This window comes from Apium graveolens, chromosome 2, assembly GCF_009905375.1.
Source record: "Apium graveolens cultivar Ventura chromosome 2, ASM990537v1, whole genome shotgun sequence".
Lineage (NCBI taxonomy): Eukaryota > Viridiplantae > Streptophyta > Magnoliopsida > Apiales > Apiaceae > Apium > Apium graveolens.
Genome location: NC_133648.1, coordinates 275,690,814 through 275,706,319, shown reverse-complemented (window position 1 = coordinate 275,706,319; position 15,506 = coordinate 275,690,814). Strand labels below are relative to the sequence as shown.

The window sequence follows — 15,506 nt, the reverse complement described above, 5'->3', positions numbered from 1 at the left end:
GTGATAAAGGGAAAACAACAGAAGCTGAAAATGTACCAACCATCCTGAAAATGGTTAATTCACCTATGTTCAAGGAATGTGAAGTAAATTTCAGTGAGGAAGAGTTGATTATCAAGCAAGAAATTGCTGATGAAGATAAAGAGAAGAAAAATGCAGAAGCAACTCCACCTCCCAAAGCTGAAGAGAAGCTCATAGATAAACAAAGCTATAAGACAACTATCAAAGAAACCAAGACTGAAGATGCAAGAAAGAAAAAGAAAAATAGAAATGGGAAAATTGGGATAAACAAAAGCAATAATTTTGCTTATGTTGCAGATGCTCCAAGAAAAAAGTGTGAAAAATGTGGCTCTGTAAATCATCTAACTCACCTTTATAAAAAGGTTGTTAGCAAGCCAACTGAAGGAGCATGAAAATACAATGAAGCAGATGTAAATGATCCCTACTCATTCTATGACAAGTTTGACTATATCCCTTACAACTTGAAAGTGATGAAGAGTTGCCACAAACTGAGAGTAGACCTTAAAAAAACAAAAATTGGGTCTACATCATATAGGGAAAACGCACAACAGTCATTGAATTCTATTTTATCTGAAACAACTCATTCTACTTATGCTAAATCAGTTAATAAGAAGAAAGTACCCAACACTTCTTGGGTTGCTAAACACACTTAAAACTCATTGTGTGCAAGTCAAAGTGAAGAAAGTCATATGGATCATTGATAGTGGGTGTTCCAGACATATGACAGGTGATAAGGCCCTGTTATCATAGTTTGAGGAGAAGGCTGGCCCTTTGGTGACCTTTGGAGATAACATTAAAGGATTCACATTGGGATATGACAAGATTGTTTCTGAAAATGTTGTCATTGATGATGTAGCATTGGTAGCTGGTCTTGAAGTGAATCTTCTCAGTGTTAGCCAAATTGCAAACAGAGGTTTTGAAGTCTTATTCAACAAAGAAGAATGCCCTTTTATCAGCAAGAAAACTAGTGAAGTTGCTCTGAAAGGAGCAAGGAAAGGAAACTTGTTTGTTGCAGACTTGAACTCAACAAATAAGGGTGGAATTTGTTGCTTCTACACCAAGGCATCAGAAGAACAAAGCAAGCTATGGCATATGAAATTGTCTCACTTGAATTTCAAGGCAATTAACACCTTGGTCAAATAGGAGTTAGTAAGAGACATGCCTAAACTGGAGTTTGCTCAAGTTGAAGTTTGTGAAGCTTGTCAGAAAGGAAAAATGAAAAGATCAAGTCACAAGTCAAAAACTGTGAATTCTATAAATACACCTTTGCAACTTATTCACATGGACTTCTTTGGACCAGAAATGTCTTATCTATTTCAAGGAACAAATATGAACTTGTGATGGTGGATGATTTCTCAAGATACACTTGTAGAGTTCATGCACTCTAAAGATGAAACTCCAAACATCATAATTGAGCACATCAAGAAGATAGAAAAACAGGCTGAAGATCAAAATTATGTGAAAAGATTGAGAAGTGATAATGGAACAGAATTCAGGAATACAACATTGAATGAATTCTGTAAAAAACAAAGGGATTGTTCAAGAATTCTCAGCAGCTAGAACTGATAAGTGGCATTATATACCACTTAGAGCGTCTTAAAATGGCTTAAATTGGTGTCTTGAAATCAAGTATTTTGTGTATTTGATGCGTTTTTCTAGTGTTTATGCATTTCAGGGTTTTAGTTGCATTTCGGGGGAGGAATCATCAAGAATAAGCCTTGGCATGTGTTCACCATTGCGAGAGGAAAGAAACGGGCAGATTACGGCGAAGAAACGGAGCGAAATCAGAAATTTTCCAGAAGAGGTCTGAGCGCCCGCTCAGCATTGCTGAGCGGCCGCGCAGCAAGCTGAGCGCCCGCTCAGCTATGCTGAGCGGCCGCGCAGGGTCGGGAAAAAAGACAAATTATTTTAGGACTTCTACTTCTGTTTGGTTTCCACTTCTATGTAATCTGAGTTTTATGGGACTATTATATAAGTAGATTTGAGACGTTTTCACATGTGTGGATTGAAGAAGATTGTGTTTTTACGCAAGGAGCGAAGGAGATAAGGAAGAAGACCGATTTAGCACACCGCAACGAAGAGGAAGCATATATTCTTGTGATTCTTGTTTCGTTGTAACGTTGGATGCTAGTTTTCTTGCTTTGAACTTATTTACTCTTGTGACGTACTCTGTTTTAATATAATTAGTTTAGTTATTATTTTCTTGTGTTTGTTTATCATGATTTCAATTGAACCCATGATGTCGATAAGTGCTATTATGGGCTAATCGTGATCATGGGGTTGCAACGGATTTATTATGGAATTCTTTAGTTAATTGTTTAATACTTTAGTGTGTGATGATTGCATGATATCTAGTATTGGTTGTGCGTATTCGTCTTATGTGCGTCGCGAACATATAAGATAGGGTGTTAATCTCTTGTGAAGCGACGGTGGATCTTGAGATTTAGAACTTGCCATGCTAGCATAGGTTCATGTACGTTGTGCATGATTAGTGGGTAACTCTAACATTTTTATTTGCCCTATGTAATCAAAAAGAATAACTTGTGCTTAAATCGTTGTGTTGTCAATTTCTGTAGACATATGGGAACTCAACATAATTGATGACTATTTAACTTCTATCTTAATTATGGATGCTTGGTAGAATGATATTAGTACAATGAAAGTTGGCTTTTATCAGTTTTGTGTTATTCGATTAATATCATCACTGTCACATGCTAAAGGTAATAACAATGGCTATAGAAGGAAGTAATAATGAAGTTGTGATTTCATGAGTGTTTTATTATTGATAAATTGAAGTGTTAGTTAAGTGATTAATTAAGTAGTTAATCATAGTTAATTTTTAATCAACAATTTTAAGTGTTATTCTCTTAACATTGAGAAGTAATCATACATTGGTGAGTGAGTTTAATTAGACAATAATTTAGTCTGAGTTTCTGAGGGAACGAACTAGAAAGTATTCTATATTACTTGCGAACGCGTATACTTGCGTGAATATTAGTGCGTGTTTTCGCTCTAACAAGTTTTTGGCGCCGCTGCCGGGGACTCGGCGTATTTGTTTAGTTTATGTACTTACCATCATTGGTCATTAGGACTCAGTGATTAGGACGTAGTAGTTACTTATTTTTCCGGTTGTGTTTCAGGTACTTTAGCAAGCGTTTATGCAAACTCGTTCTTGTGCTCGCAAGAGGACTTTAGATACAGCTGAGGAGACAGACGAAGTTCTCGATATTCCGGAGAAGTTAGATTTTGAGGATTCGGATTCAGGAACTGAGCAGAAAGAACCAGTAAACATGGGATATCGTATTGTTCAAGCTGATCCAGCTCTTATGGATTTTTCTCGGCCGAAAATTGATGACATTCAGTCAAGCATCCTTCATCCGGCTATTCAAGCTAACACCTTTGAAATCAAGTCGGGCACTATTCAGATGGTGCAAAATTCTGTTTCTTTTGGAGGAGCGGCAACTGAAGACCCCAACATGCACATAAGGAATTTTGTCGAGATCTGCAGCACTTTTAAGTATAATGGCGTGACTGATGAGGCTATCAAGTTGAGGCTTTTCCCATTCTCACTAAGGGACAAGGCTAAAGACTGGTTACATTCTGAACCAGCTGGGTCCATCACTACGTGGCAAGATCTTGCGCAAAAGTTTCTGGTGAAGTTTTATCCGATGGCAAAGACTGCTGCTATGAGGAGTGCTCTTACTCAGTTTGCGCAGCAACCTACAGAATCTATGTGCGAGGCTTGGGAACGCTACAAGGAAATGTTGAGAAAATGTCCGCATCATGGAATGCCGGATTGGATGGTGATCACTGGTTTCTATAATGGTTTGGGGGCCCAATCTCGGCCCATGCTCGATGCAGCAGCTGGAGGCGCTTTATGGGCTAAGAGCTATACTGAGGCGTATAATCTTATAGAGACGATGGCTGCAAATGAGCATCAAAACCCCACTCAGAGGATGACGTCAGGCAAGGTAGCAGGTATTCTGGAAGTTCATGCAGCCACCGCTATTGCAGCCCAGCTCCAAGCGCTATCAATGAAGGTTGATTCTCTGGCTACGTATGGAGTTAATCAAATAGCTATGGTTTGTGAGCTTTGTGCAGGTTCTCATGCTACGGATCAGTGTTCTCTTGTAAACGAATCTGTTCAGTATGTGAATAATTATCAGCGACAACAGCAGCCTGTGCCAGCGACCTATCATCCTAACAACAGAAATCATCCAAATTTCAGCTGGGGGAATAATCAGAATGCTATTCAGCCACCATATCAGCAAGGAGTGAGTAAACAGTTTAACCCACCTGGATTCCAGCAACCACAGCAGTATGCTACAAGGCAATCATATCCTCAACAGGGAAGTGCAGCTGCACCTACTAGTGCTGATTTTGAGGAACTTAAGTTGTTGTGCAAGAGTCAGACGGTTTCTATCAAGACCTTGGAAAATCAAATCGGTCAATTAGTCAATGCAGTGCTCAATCGTCAACCTGGCACTCTTCCCAGTGACACGGAAGTACCAGGCAGGAAGGAAGCTAAAGAGCAAGTCAAGGCTATTACCTTAAGGTCTGGAAAAGTAGCTGATGCTGAAAAGGCAAAAGAAGTAGAAGCTGAAATTAGAGGTGAAGAATCTAAGCAAAAGGAGAAAGCGGCGGAACCAAGGAAGACTACTGTTGAACACACTCTGCCTGAGGCTAATACAGGGGAGAAACAGCTCTATCCTCCACCACCTTTTCCTAAGAGATTGCAGCAACAAAAGCTGGATAGACAGTTCGGAAAGTTTCTGGAGGTGTTCAAGAAACTTCACATCAATATACCTTTCCCTGAGGCTCTGGAATAAATGCCCAGTTATGCGAAGTTTATGAAGACTATTCTTTCAAGGAAGGTGAAACTGGATGACCTTGAAACCGTTGCTCTCACGGAAGAATGCAGCGCTGTTCTGCAGCAAAAGTTACCACCAAAACTGAAAGATCCAGGAAGCTTCACCATTCCTTGCACCATTGGCAATCTAACTTTTGACAAGTGCCTTTGTGATTTGGGAGCAAGCATTAATCTGATGCCGTTGTCAATCTTTAAAAAGTTGGATCTGCCTGATCCAAAACCCACATACATGTCGCTACAATTGGCTGACCGTTCCATTACTTACCCAAGGGGCATAGTTGAGGATGTGCTCGTCAAGGTGGATAAGCTCTTCTTTCCAGCAGATTTTGTTATTCTGGATTTTGAGGAAGATAAGAAGATCCCCATAATCTTGGGAAGGCCTTTCTTGGCTACTGGTCGTACCTTGATAGATGTGCAAAAAGGTGAACTTACTATGCGGGTCCAAGATCAGGATGTGACCTTCAACGTATTCAAGGCAATGAAATTCCCTACAGAAGATGAGGAGTGCTTAAAATTGGATGTGATTGATACTGCAGTTACTTCGGAACTCGATCACATGCTAATGTCTGATGCATTGGAAAAGGCCTTCGTGGGGGATTTTGACAGCGATAATGAAGATAACAACGAGCAATTAAAATATCTGAACGCTTCTCCCTGGAAGCGAAAGCTGGACATACCATTTGAATCTCTTGGTACTTCTGACCTCAAGAACGCTGAAGGGAAGCTCAAACCATCAATAGAGGAAGCACCTACCTTGGAGCTCAAGCCATTACCTGAGCACTTGAGGTATGCTTTTTTAGGTGATTCATCTACGTTACCTGTTATTATTTCATCTGACCTTTCAGGTAGTGAGGAAGACAAGCTCTTAAGGATTTTGAGAGAATTCAAATCGGCTATTGGATGGACCATAGCAGACATCAAGGGGATAAGTCTTTCATATTGTATGCATAAAATTCTGCTAGAGGAAGGTAGTAAGCCAACTGTGGAACAGCAGCGAAGACTGAATCCCATCATGAAGGAGGTGGTGAAGAAAGAAATTCTGAAATGGCTAGATGCAGGCATCATTTATCCTATTTCTGACAGCTCATGGGTGAGCCCCGTACAATGTGTACCTAAGAAGGGAGGTATCACTGTGGTCGCAAATGAAAAGAATGAGCTCATCCCTACTCGAACAGTTACAGGATGGAGAGTATGCATGGATTATAGAAAATTGAACAAAGCCACAAGGAAGGATCACTTCCCTCTTCCATTTATTGATCAGATGCTTGACATATTGGCGGGACATGAGTATTTTTGTCTTCTGGATGGTTATTCCGGGTATAATCAGATTTGTATTGCACCAGAGGATCAGGAAAAGACTACCTTCACTTGTCCATTTGGCACGTTTGCTTTTCGCAGAGTTTCGTTTGGGTTATGTGGCGCACCGACCACCTTTCAGAGATGTATGATGGCTATATTCTCTGACATGATTGGAAATAACGTCGAAGTGTTCATGGATGACTTCTCCGTCTTTGGACACTCATATGATGAATGTTTGAATAATCTGCGCGCCGTACTCAAAAGATGCGTGGAAACTAATTTGGTGCTCAATTGGGAGAAATGTCATTTTATGGTGCGTGAAGGCATTATCCTTGGGCATAAGGTCTCTAGCAAGGGTCTGGAGGTGGACAAGGCCAAGGTGGGAGTCATTGAAAATCTTCCCCCACCTAATTCTGTGAAAGGAATCCGTAGTTTTCTGGGTCATGCGGGTTTTTATCGGCGCTTCATCAAGGACTTTTCAAAGATATCTAAGCCGTTGTGCAATTTGCTTGAGAAAGATGTGCCTTTCAAATTTGATTGTAACACCCCCAGATCCGGGGTCGGGGATCCGGGTCGTCACGGTCTTTCTTTCCACAATATCACTTCACTTAATTAATAATAAATAACCTTATGCTGTGACCCCACACTAACACACACCACAACCCGTTATAGTCTCAGAGATGAAATTTAAATATGTACAAGTCTTTGAATCCACAATTTAAAAGTTATTACAACCCAAAATGATTACTTGATAAATTTACAGTTAATTGTCATTATCTGCCACAAGTTATAATTATACATAATTGATTCTCAAAAGTAGATGGTCTGATCTATAATAGATCTACCTCTGCAGCTATAGCAGCTACAACATCAACGGGAAGATGCGGGACGCTTCCCACGCGCTTGCGCTGGGTCTGCTGGAGTCTGGCCATCTTTCCTAACTGTTGTTGTGTGATGAAGAAATAAATCAAGGGTGAGCAGCAAGCCCACCAAAATAATATGTATAATGATTTACAATATATGAGCCTACTCATAATACTCATGAAAGTCTTGGTCAAAAGAAATGAACCAAGTTTGATATCTTAATGCGATGAAGTCGCAAAATATTCAGTATATATACATATATACTTTTCAAAATATTGGAAGTCCTCTTCCATGCATAATATACACAAAGTCCCAGTGTATAACTGTATAAAAAAAATATCGTTGCAAGGTGATCTCATATATCTAACCTTGTCTCAACGTTTTTCTGGAAATCTTTGTCATTCATAAGACAATTATTAATTAGATATAAGTTTAAAAGATGAGGTTACCAAATACCCCAATATACTTATATCTTTCCCAATACTACTTGAACTACCACCGTTCAAGTTATAATCAGTTTCAAAAGTTCATCACATAGATGAGACTACAAGACAAGATTTGAATAGATTCAATCTTTGAAATATTATTAAAGGAAATGAAGTTAGGATATACTTCATTAAGTTCTGATATATATATATATATATATATATATATATATATATATATATATCCACATATACATCTTCTTTATACATTTCCTGAAAACCTCTGTCATGTAAGGTATGAACAGAGTTTGAAACATCCAATGAATTTTGGAAAGGAAAAGAATTTTGGCATAAACCAGATATCTTGCTGATCAGGCAAAGATACCCATAAGTAACCTTTTCTACTAGTAGATGGACGAATTCCCCACTGGTCATCACCCTGGCCGCATTAGGACCTATGCTGGACTGCCACTCAGCCACTTATGCATTTGATGGACTCTCACTGAGCCACTTACACTATCATGGACGCCCACTGAGCCCATGTTGCTTATGCCGACTCAATAGATGGACTTACTTCCCGAACGTTGGGTAAGTAATCAATTCATTTACCAAAACTGCAACCATGTTGCGAATATAAAATACACCACAGAGCCGGATCCCTTAGGTTTTAAGCGAGTATTTAAATCCCCTTAAAAAGGAAGATCTTAAATATAAAAATGAGTTTTGGGATCCGCTCTAACTTTTAAAAATCATTTTGAAGACTCGAAAACACTTTATAGAGTGTTTGGAGTAAAGCTGATTTAATGAAGTAAATCAGTCCCCAGAATATTTAGAAAATGACTGAATATTATTAATTAAATAATATTCCCATAAAGAATAATCTTTATAAAAATAATTGAAGTAGAAGTATTAAAATTTATACTTGAAACGAGTATTAAATAACCAAAGATATACTTATATGAAAGTATTATCTTCATTTGAATAATCGAAAATAAGTTTGATTATCGAAACATTATTCTTTAATAAAATACAGAATATATCTCAGCAAATAATCGGAGTCATAGATCCTCAAATGAATATTCAAATAATATTCATTAAATAATATAAACTGAGTCATAAGTCCTCGAATGAATATTCAAATAATATTCAAATAATAAAATAAAAGGAGTCATAAGTCCTCGAATGAATATTCGAAATAATATTCATTAAATAAAATAAAGTTTAAAGTTATCGAATAAACCTTATTCGATTAATAGTTTGGAAAACTATAACCATATATATATATATAAATATATATATATATATATATATATATCCATATCCATATATATACAAAATCTACTCGGGATCCTCGACTCCCGGTTTTAGAAAATTTTTTCACCTTTGGGTCCCTACACTAAGGGTATATGCAAGATCCCGCTATCCTCTAGCATAGGTATTATCAACTGAACCAACAGATATATATTTCAAGAATATGAAACAGGCATGCATATATACCATATCACATGCTACAATATATCGCAAGAATTTGCTAAATAACCAACATGCATCTATCGCAAGATAATGCATATACAAGTGTATACATCACAACAACAGTATAACGGATAGAATACTTGCCTGAGCGACTTGGGGGTGAGAAAGGCTCGGGACGAGTCTGATATCCTATAAACAACAAGTAAGTTGGAATTAAACCAAAATCACTTGTAAATCTATACTTTAACTAACTTAGACTCTAACGCTTGTTTTGCGCTCACTGATTTGCTTAAGTCACTCGGGTACCCGCGGCTCCACCATTTTTAATAATTTAACCTTTACGAGTTTTAAAGCGATTCCTTCGCGAATGACTTACCAACTGCCTAACACACTTACCATAAATGTTTCATACATTAATTAACCCTTATTGGTCTTTAACCTATGTTTCAAAGTAAGGCGAGGGAAAAAGTTTCGTTCGCGAAACGCCGTTACTTGAAACGGTCGTTTCTCCTAAACCGTGCATCGGAATCGAACGAACTACATATCAAAACGAAGCTCGTAACATGAGCTATCTAAACATGGCAATGGTCATAATCTAGCAGGGGGTTCTCGGGTCCTAAGGTTATGCACAAAAACAGTCTAAAGAAAATCGGACGTTACGACGGCTATGTTTACGCGTTTTCCCAATTTTAAACCATTCAATACCAACCACAAATCAACCCCAAATCAATCATACAACCAACATCCCTCCAAACCACATCATAACAGCCCCAACAAATCCAAATTAACCATTTATACTTACTCCCCACTCGAACTAAAAGCTTTACTTAGGTTCTTTAACTAATTACCAAGATTTACAACTCCAACAATACAACAAAACCAACTAATCTCTCCAAACTCAACCAAACTTCAACCAATCAAGCATCATGCTTCACATATGCTATATCAAACACATTCAATCCTAATTACTCAAAACTAAAGCTAGGGTTTGTAGTTTATACCTTCCTTGGAGAGTGGAGAATCAAGAGAATGGCTTCGAATCACCCTTAAAGTCCTTATCCAAGCTTAATCTAAACAAAACTTCAAGAACACAAATTTTAGTTCTTGAAAAACACTATTCACCATCTTCTTTCATGATTTATAGAAAAAGATTGGCTTGGATTTAGAAGCTTAAACTTATAGGAAGTATGTAACTATCCATGGGGAAGCTTAGATAATTACCTTGCTAAATAGTAAGTGGAGGAGCTTGGACTTTCATTTTCTAAGAAAACCACCCGAGAGCATGAAGAAGAAGAAGAGAGAATTTTGTGTTTTGGCTTGATTTGCTTTTGGTTGGTTGATTTTTGTTGTTTGCTTTAGTGAATTACCTAGTTGCCCTTGGTTTTGTGTGGTTCTCATTCAACCACACCTCCTTCCTTTCTTGTCATGCCTATGTCACCTTGCACATGTCATAATGCTCCCACTTGTCCACACCTTGTGGTTTGATGATGTCACAATCCCTGGCTTCTTGTACAAGCTTGTCTCTTGGTCACTTATTTGTTTTACGGTTCGCTTATCTTTCGTTCTCGTTTATCGTTTGAGGGATCATACCCGGGATCTTATTACTTAGGTTCCCTTAACCTTTCTCAATATATTGTATTCCTTCTATGATCCTCTCTTATAATCCTTTAATTTAAATCCTTTTTATCCTGTTATCTTATACTCAATTCTCTCCGTATCTTGTGGATTTCCGGGAAAAATCAAAGTGTTCGGAATTGGATTCTGACGATCTTTACATACACTTATATACCACATAGAGTACTAATAATATCCCATAAGATCAATAACAGAACCCCTACATAGCGTGGCATGAAAAGTTTTCTCGTTCAGCAAAAACACTATTCATAAGGGTTTCAAAATTTCTCAAAAATTGGGGTTATTACAGTCTCCCCTCCTTAAAAGGATTCTGTCCCGGAATCAGATAGAAAACAAATGGGGATACTTTCTTAGCATTACACTTTCTAACTCTCGAGTCAATTTTCCCACATTGTGGTTCTACCACCAAACTCTGCCTAGTTTGATAATCCTTCTCCTAAGCACTTATTCCTTTTCACTCTATAACCCTTCCTGGTTGCTCCATATAGGTTACGTCGGGTTGCATATCTATGCGCTCATATGCCTCTATTTATCTGGCATCTGAATTACACTTCCTTAACATTGATACGTGAAACACGTTACGACCTGCTACATGTTCGGGGTTAGGGCTAGCTCATATGCTAACTTCCCAAACGTCTTAATATATCCAAGGGTCCAACAAATTGTAGACTTAGCTTTCCTTTCTTTCCGAACCTCATCAATCCTTTCCAAGGGATACCTATAACATTACTAGGTCCCCTATTTCATACTCTTTATCCTTTCGTGTCATGTCCATCTTGGGCTACTACCAGCCGTCCTCTGATTAGATCTATCATATCCTTGGTCCTTTGGACTACTGCGGGTCCGAGCATCTTGCGCTCTACAACTTCATCCTAACATAAGGGAGATCGACATTATCTTCCCTCAAGGATCTCATAAGGCGACATCTCGATAATGACATATGATCTATTGTCGTAAGATAACTCAATCCGAATTAAGTGATTATTCCAAATTCTTTCAAGTCTATTGCACAGACTCTCATTATAGCTTTTATCATTAGAACTTTTGCTTCTCAATACCTATTCTTTTCCAGTTCGTAATCGCTACTACCATCCGTTCCTAATATTATACGGGTTATACTTTTGCTCGTTAGCGTTCTATAACCTTTTAATAACCACGTCAACCTTAGTATCACGAATGTGTTTCCATTCCGCATACTACCACCACTTTATTACTCCTTTTTTTTCAGTTGTTTCTATTTTCCAAAATTTGATCAATCAAATAGAAGTAAAGGAATTTGTTGAGAGATCACTATGATCATGAACACTTGTTATATCGTATAGTTAGTACAGAAGGTGGCCAGCCTTTAGTACTTGACAAGTAATTAAACAATAGCTGGTATCCTACTAGGCTTCTATCACACAGATAGATAGTCATTCGGCAATACCTCCCCTTTCTGGAAGGGTTGTTCTTCTCAGCTTACATGAAATGAAAAGAAGAGAAAAGAACGAATTAAAGAGAATTGTATATTCATAAAAAAATTTTATTGCCATAAAATATCTAGCTTGGAATCTACCTCTGAACTATAGAGGTTTGTCATAGAAGAACAAAACATATATGTATTTATATCAACATCAAGTATTATAGCATCGCATTTCACGTGCCTAAATATTTTCGCTATCCCGTCCATCATTCTATCGACCCATGCTCTTCCTCGAGCTTATACACAATCACCTTTGAAACTCCCTCGACATCGAAAATCGAATCTGGGATCTCATTCTATACATCATCGTTACTAGAATTCTATGCTCGCACCGCAACCTTCCTCGTATAATAATACGACTCTCTTATTGATAAGAAAGAATAATAATTCACTAGGTAGATACTCTACTTAATTAGTCTATCAATGATAACTTATACACTACCATGACCCGATTAGTGGTACTCAATCTCAACACCCATTCCAATACAACTCTCACGGTTGTAATCAGCTCATTACTCACAGAATCATTGCTGCCTTACTATGGTCCACCACTGACCTACTGTAGTCATTCACGTTCCATGAAATCTTAATATCTAACCATACCGAGTCCATACATGTCGTATCTAATTCTCCTAAGGAGTTAACATAACCACCAATCACAATTCATGAAGAACACTCCAAACTCTGACGTACCTTCATGACATGAAGCAGATAAAAGTGCAGAAGAGTTTCAATCAAAGCAACGATAGCAGGTTAATACCATTCGTAATCACATGCCTTCAATAGAAGACTTAACTCAAAGGTTTGTTTAGTCTTTTTTTTTGAAACATGGTCCTGGCTTATCTCAAGATAGGACCTCCTAAGATAGATAGCCCGTTCATGGCGATTACGCGAATTAAACCTTTACCAACTACTATTACGGTCGGGTATTGCACAGTCATCAGAAGGAATGTCAATCTTCCAAACCATAATACAACCTTCACAGCTTATGTGAAAATGCTTTCCTTAAAATCTGATGAGTAAAAAAAAAATCACCATTTTTCCATAAGTTATTGCCTCAGTCTTTAGAGGTTAATCACTGTCGCGACTGACTCTCGATCGTACTTAGAACATCTTTTGTCTTAGGTCCTAATTGCCCTGAACAATTTCGACCATTACTGGTTCGATCCATACTTTTTCGTGGTTTAACACGTGCCCCACTTGGCATCATTATAATTACGTCATATTTCCTTTATCCACATTTCTATTCTTGAGAATTTTGAATATTACCTTTTTCCTTATAAAACCTCTAAGGTTATCCTTCAATCGTTCCTCCTGTATTCCCTAGATACAGGGCATATCACAATACCATTTACTAATAGTAGAACCATTGTCTATATACTTCTGCAAAATTTCTCCACTGATTCTTAAAGGTTGTTGTTACCTTAACCCTTTCCCAATCATACTGTCAAAACTCATACTGTCCCTATTAAGGGTGAAATGCCAACCTTTATGCATTCCCCTAGGATTCATTTTAAGTTACCGATGTTCTATTCTTAATTCCACCTTTAAAAGGTACCTGCATCCTTCCATGGATAAATCAAGTCATATATTCCTGATAAGGGTGTCTTATTCAATCATTCCCCCCTCGATAGTCTATACCTAACTTCATAATAGCATCCTTATTCAAATTGAGGTCAATCAATATGGCTTCCAAAAGATAACAATGGTCATCCGCTTTTCTTTCCTGATCTGGTAATGATAACATGGATGTTCTGGAAGATATTGGTCGTGTTCAACGTGAACTTCTTCTTAATAATTCCTTATTTACTTTTGTTGTTTATCTCAACAGTCACCTCAATGTTGGGATATCTTTCATACCTGGCATCTCCCTTTCTGGGTATCAAGCCACCGGTCTTACATTTCACCTTCTTGAAGGTCACTTCCTTCATCCAATTTTTCCTAATTTCTTACTTCCTTATCCCCTTAGTCTATCCGCGTCTCATTATTTATCCTTCGAATTATCTCAAGGTTTCCTCGAATCCTCCCAACTTAAAGGGGGTACAATATATGTATCTCTTATGCCTTCAACCATCAATTTTAACTCATGGTGGATCATCATCATCCTGACGATTACATACTTTCCTATTTCTATTTCTACGAGTCTTTAGGGTTTCCTCATACCCAACTCCCTTATCATTCCTCAAACTCTATTGCCGTTATATTCCTTTCTACTTCAATTTCTTTTTATTTTCCTTTCTCTTATAATTATTTCATGAACCAACACCACATAAGCATTGATTTCAAACATCCCGTCATTCTGGATTCGTGTCCTCAGAACGAATCTTGACAACTTTTACAACTTAGATTCATAATTTATCATACTTGTCTGCCTTTGTTCTGGCTCTAAAGCTTTTACACTATCTCCTTATCTTTGGGAATTACTTTCCCGAAAACAATTGGCTGAACTTTAATCAGTTTATCATAACCTCTGGCTCCGTGCCTTTCTTGGTCTTTCACCAGCGGGTGGTCTCTCTCTTAGGAGGGTAAGTGACAAAAATAGTCCTTTTGAGATTTTTCAATCATTTAGAATCTCAAATGATTCCTATATTTCCTTTAGCCAGGCTCTTGCCTCGACTAGGTCAACCTGTTCCTTGAAACTCTGAGAGCTTAACGATTTAAAGGTCATGAAAGAATTTCCTGCCCCATTGTCCCCTCAGGGTGGTGGTTGGGGATAATAGTCTAAGTTCTTTTTAGACAGGTCCATGAATTGCCGTATAGGAGTACCGTCTCGGGTCTCCTTTCCTTACTCGACTTTCTGTTTCCTTAGTATGGAATGTTTCATCCTTCTCCCATACTTGGGGTTATCTTGTACGTTAAAATCCTCATTTTCCACTTCATTATGTTATGGGTTCCTTCTATCTTGATGGCGACCTCCCTGACTATCACGTTCAGGGTTTGCTCAAAATCTTATTCCTCAAACTATGGCTCTCATCTAAGTTCTCATCCTTACGCTCTTGAACTTTCGGAACCCAAATTCTATAGGAATACCTCATTATTCCCTTATCATCTCTCTCGGTATTAATCTCATATCAATTTGTTGGCTCTCTGCCTTCATTCATCACTTTTTCTGGCACAATATGTTCCTTTCCAATAATTCGGGCTGTATTGCAATCTCAAACAACTTTTTGGTACCGGCTCCGGTTCCCTTCATATCTATTTCCATTTTTTTTTTTTTCAAAATCTCTTATCAACCCTCCCAAAGTCATTATCATCTTGAGTCTCTCCTTTTTACTAAGGGCATCAGCCACCACATTGGCTTTCCCCGAATGATAAAGAATCTCCCAATCATAATTCTTGATTAGCTCTAACCGCCTCCTCTGGCGTATGTTGAGCTCTTTCTACGTAAAAAGGTACTAGAGCTCCTATGGTTTGTGTAAATCTTGCACTTCTCTCCATACAAGTAGTGCCTCCAATCTTT

General features: G+C 38.0%; 1 non-coding gene across 1 annotated transcript; it reads right to left on the bottom strand.

Annotated features, from left to right (window-relative positions):
- Positions 1 to 3,701: 3,701 nt before the first annotated feature.
- On the bottom strand, positions 3,702 to 3,808 carry LOC141709655 (small nucleolar RNA R71). The gene has a single exon (XR_012570220.1). It is a non-coding gene; the product is annotated as a small nucleolar RNA R71 (small nucleolar RNA).
- Positions 3,809 to 15,506: the final 11,698 nt, after the last annotated feature.